General features: G+C 43.8%; 1 protein-coding gene across 1 annotated transcript in view; it reads left to right on the top strand.

The window, feature by feature from the left end:
• The window catches only part of LOC122264625 (homeobox protein abdominal-B), a 329562-nt gene that overhangs the window by 71493 nt on the left and 253069 nt on the right, over nucleotides 1-5000 (top strand). The gene's annotated exons all lie outside the window — the stretch shown is intronic.

The following is a 5000-nucleotide window of genomic DNA, read 5'->3' on the forward strand; positions in this document are numbered from 1 at the left end:
CTATCGAAGGTTCTTAAACGACCGAAGGTGAAGGTGGCTGCCAGGTGGGGGACGACTCGGCGGTGTCAGAATTAGACGGCGGTTTTACCTATTACTCATGAGGCCGCAGTGACGGTATCCGTTTTAAGGGAGCAGCCATAGCCATATCTAGTAGACTTGAGCCTCCGGTTGCAGAGGTAGCAGGCGAGCATATAATGTTATTGAGATTGAAGCACTCAATTAATTATAAGCTTTAATTGTTGTGGATACTCTTACCGATGCATGTGTCCTTAATGTAACATATATTATACAATTAACACGCTTCTGTGGCAGATAGCTGTCCTCCTCGAGATATTTGTGTTGCACTGGGTGACTTTAATGCGATGTCCGGTTGGGATCGACAACCTATTAGGCAACAGAGTCCGGAACAACCTGGATTCACTCCTAGCAAATCCAATATAGACTGTGAATGTAAAACGCCACCATGAGTTCGGCCAAGGTCTGCTCGCACCTGGGTAGAGCTCTTAACCGAAGTCATTGTGGAGCAACACAGAATAATTTCAAGCTCACCGATATTAACTTTGGTGATGATGTGACCAACGCTAGAGTCAGCAATGAGGTGGAGCCTTTGGGTGTAGAGGTCGCATGGATCAACACCATATTCAGGATTTTTGGAATCTACTAGAGAACCTGCTCACTCGGAATATACTTTCGACCAAGACATCGAAGTCACATAGAGTTTTATATATATTGGTAGTGTAGCTCATAACTCTGGGAGTTAAAAGAAGGAATGACTTGATAGCAGGAGTCATGATATGTTTCTCTGAAGCTCTGATACCGCTGGTTCTATTGCATGGCAGTGAAACTAGGACTCTACTGTATCCATTGCTTTAGAGTCTTGTTTTGAAACCAGGTCCTTGCATCGGATCATGGGTTATGGTTAGCAGCAACCAATAACTATAATAAGTGTCCAACAAATAACTATACTATGAGGTTAGCGTAGTGCCAGCTCAAATTACATGGACACCTGGTTCAATTCCTGATGATGATCCCGTCCATCAAGTTGTCTCCTATATAGACATCCCTGGCTGGAGGAGACTCATGACATAGCAAAGGAATTCGAGACTTGTGCAAATCGATCAAATTTGTCGTGAGGAAGTTGAGATGGAAACGGAGGGTGGAGGCAGGAATGTGCTTTCCCCGGCGACAACACCAATGACTGATTGATTCTTTTTGTCCAGGGAGCTTTCACTTACAAAGGAGGGCCTCAAAAGCGGAATCCTCTCTTGAAAACTGCACTTCTACATTTCTGGCTGTAGCATTTAGTTCTTCTGAAACCGAGGCTCTTGCGGTATGCGTTATTGTTTCTGCGGTCGGTTCTTCCTCTGGTAGAAGTATCGGTCTTGAAGTGAGTGACTTTGAGTCTAGAGAGAGTAAATCTGAGGGGGGGGGGCGTGCGTGAGTTGCTTTAATGAGAGAAAATGTAAAGTAATTCAGTTAATGTCTGGCGTGTTTCAGGATGGGGAAAAAACACATATATCAATCTGGATAGGTTGATAATTAAGCACTTATTCATCCATGTACAAATGTTTACGAAAATATTTCTTGTTATACTTATCTTCTCCACTTTCTCTTCCAGGTAAGAGAACTCGTGTGTGGTTTGGCTCCCGTGTGTGTGTTCCCGCCGCCGCTGCCACCGCTATGTCGTCGAGGTAAGTGTTTCCGCAACACTTCTCCGACCTCTTTGCGTCTCCGTGTCTGCTTGGGCTATAACTGCGATGGATCATTATACGAAGAGGTATGGAGAGAGTCTTAGGACTGCTCAGAGTCCCCTGTTAGCGGCGTCTTTGAAGAGCGTTTCACACGTGTTCTCGGAGAGCGTTCGTTGGCTGTCATTAGCCGGAGTATCTCTGTCAGGTAAATGAGAAAAGCTTTATAAGGAACCGAGAGTGGTCTATGTAAATGTAAATGAAGGTCGGCGATAATTATCCAAATTGTTTATGGCAAAAAAAAAGTAAAAAAGAAGAATGAAAGAAAAGCTTAAGACCAAGAATAAAAAAAGTGAAAAAATCCAGGAACTTCAACAACGAAGTTCAACAAACTCCCAAGTTACAAAATCGACGAAAATATGATTTTTCTGTTTGGTAATTTATGCACGCGTGTGTCCCCTGACCTCACGCTCTTCCAGCCGGTGAATATCAGCAAAACCGGACACTGCAGCTTTACCAGTGTCCTCCGAGTGTCAGGTGAGATCACTGCTGAACCTTGAACCTGGAAATGGAAGCTCTGAATAGGGGTTCTATGCGTGAGTGTTGTTTATGTTGTTACAGAAGGGGCGTGAGGCATGGTGAGGAATCGAGATAGATAGAAAGAGATGATACTATAATATAGAAATGCAAGATTGTTGTATATCTGTACCCATCATTTTAGTTATAAATTATTATCTTATAAATAATTACAGGAAGCTGTACAAGACTAGAGATTAATGGAAAATTCTGATAAGATTATGAAAAACGAATGAATAAGAATATTGATGATGACGATGACGATAATGATCTTAGGAATAATAATGATAGGAAAAAAACATAAGCGTAGGACAGTTTTATTGATATCTAGAATCTTTTAATGAATCTGAATATATATCGTCCTCGGAAATTATGTTTCGTGATTTATAGCCCTCTCGCTCTTTCCTCTTCTCTATCACCCTCTTCTCCGATAAAAAAAAAGGTAAAAAAAGAAATATATATATATTTTTTTGGAAAAAAAAATCGTCAAGGTGAGACGGTCCATAAAAGTCGCCATATCGCCCATCTTTCTTTTTGACTTTTGAAGAAAATTATATGCCTATCTTTGCCTTTACATTATTTATTGTCCCCATGGCTGGAGTGCAATTTCCTCTCCCGGTTTTTGTTTATTCGTTATCATGTTTATTTTTTTTGTTTTGTTTTTTTTGTTTTTTCGTTTTTTCTGTCCTTTTGATGTTCGATTTTTTTTTCTTACTTTTTCTGTCTTTCATTTTTTCTTTCTTTCTTTCTCTCTCTCTCTCTCTCTCTCTCTCTCTCTCTCTCTCTTTCTCTCTCTCTGTTCTTCTATTCTCCCCTTCTTCTCTTCTCCCCTTCCTCTCTTCTCCTCTTCTTCCATACCCTCCTCCTTCTCCTTCGCCTCCTCCGCCGCCACCGCCTCCCTTTTCTCTCTTTCCCTCTCTGTCTGACTCTCTCTTTCTCCCTTTCTCTCTCTACCTGACTCTATCTCTTTCTCTCCGCCTCCCTCTTCCTCTCCCTCTCCTTTTCCTTCTACCTCTCCTTCTCCCTTTCCTTCTCTCTCTCCCTCTCCATTGCCCTCTACCTCTCCCTTTCCTTCTCCCTCTCCCTCTCCCTCTTCCCCCCTCCTTCCCTCTTTCCGCCCCCCCCTCCCCACTAAAGCCAATGGACAGGCAATAACGGACGCACAAACCCCCAGCAAACAAAACGACAACTAAGGAGCCGCATAATGGCTCGTGGCAACTACATGGGCTCTTAATTATTAGAATCTCCTCATTACTATTTTTTTTTATCGTCATATATAATTTACGAGAAATAGACACGCACGTGGACACATACACACATACACACACACACATACACACACACACACGCACACACACGCACATACACATACATACACACACACACACACACAAACACACACACACACGCACATATGCAAAAAACAAACACACTTTGTCCTTTTTTTATCTCTCTGTACATATGATCTCATACATACACATAAACTATCACACACACATACACACACGCACACGCACACACACACACACACACACACACACACACACACACACACACACACACACACACACACACAAACACGCACACAGAACCGACCAAGCGCTTATATCTATGAGCCTTATGTCATTTGTCTCAACTTGTCAACATCAACGTTTATACTCGAGATTCACAGCACAATAACCATTTTTTTCTCGCCGTGGCCGTGAGTAAGGGCGTACCATAAACGACGCACGAAATGTTACTAACTTCACTTAAAACATTCGTGTTCATAAGAAGCAAAGAGGTGATTGAGTTACAATCACTTAATGTTCTCTTAAAAAGCTGTAAAATCCAAGCTAAGTACGCATAAACTTTAGGACCGAACAATGAGCTACTCATAAGCACAGCTAATCTATTTCTGAACTTACATTTGACGGAGATCTTTCCATCAATGCAGATACATTTTTTTATATACATTGGGGGAGGACAATGCTTGGAGCTTTTTTTCTTCTTTTTTTAAAATCACGACTTTTTATATACGCTTTTTTTGGCAGCATATTTCACTCGAGATACTATAATACAATCACGTCATTAGCTGAGTCTTCAGGTTTAACACGCAGGCGCACATTAACTTGATGTCTTATTTGCTCTTTAACAACGACCACGAAGAGGGGCGAGAGGGTGATGGGGGAGGGGAGAGGGGAGGGGAGGTGAGGGAGATAGAGAGGTGGGGAGGGGGGGGAGAAGGGGAAGGGGTCCTAGTGGTCATCCCGGACACATGATGCCGTTGAGGTGTAGCAGTTCCTATGGGTAATGGATTCGCCCTCTTAAGGCCTTCGGCGGAGTCCAGGTGTGGTTGGGGGGCGCTTTCTCGACGTCCAGGTGTGGGCTGGGCGGTGGGCGTTCACCGAGACCTTCGCCAGGGGGATGCTCTGCTAGCACCCCCCTCCTCTCCCTCCCTCCCCAAGCCCCCCTCGCCTCCCCTAGACTCGTCGACGTCTGAAGATGTGGGTGGCGGGCACCTTATAGCTCGAGCCATGCCGTGAGATGGATTGGATCATTTCATTCATACGCCCCCACTTTAGGACACCACCTTGCCCAATCAGCCACCCTGCATGGGTCCGCCTCGCCCAAGCGTCCCATCCCGAGCTTAATTTCTTTGCTGAATGGGTTTTCCTTTTCAACTCAGCTTCTCGTGCGCTAATCATGAGTCAGTCCTTTTTTTTTCTTCTTTTACACGCATGCACGCACGCACGC

This window comes from Penaeus japonicus, unplaced genomic scaffold (genome assembly GCF_977035675.1).
Source record: "Penaeus japonicus unplaced genomic scaffold, GWHDUDI00000001_assembly GWHDUDI00000032, whole genome shotgun sequence".
In the NCBI taxonomy this organism is placed as follows: Eukaryota; Metazoa; Arthropoda; class Malacostraca; order Decapoda; family Penaeidae; genus Penaeus; species Penaeus japonicus.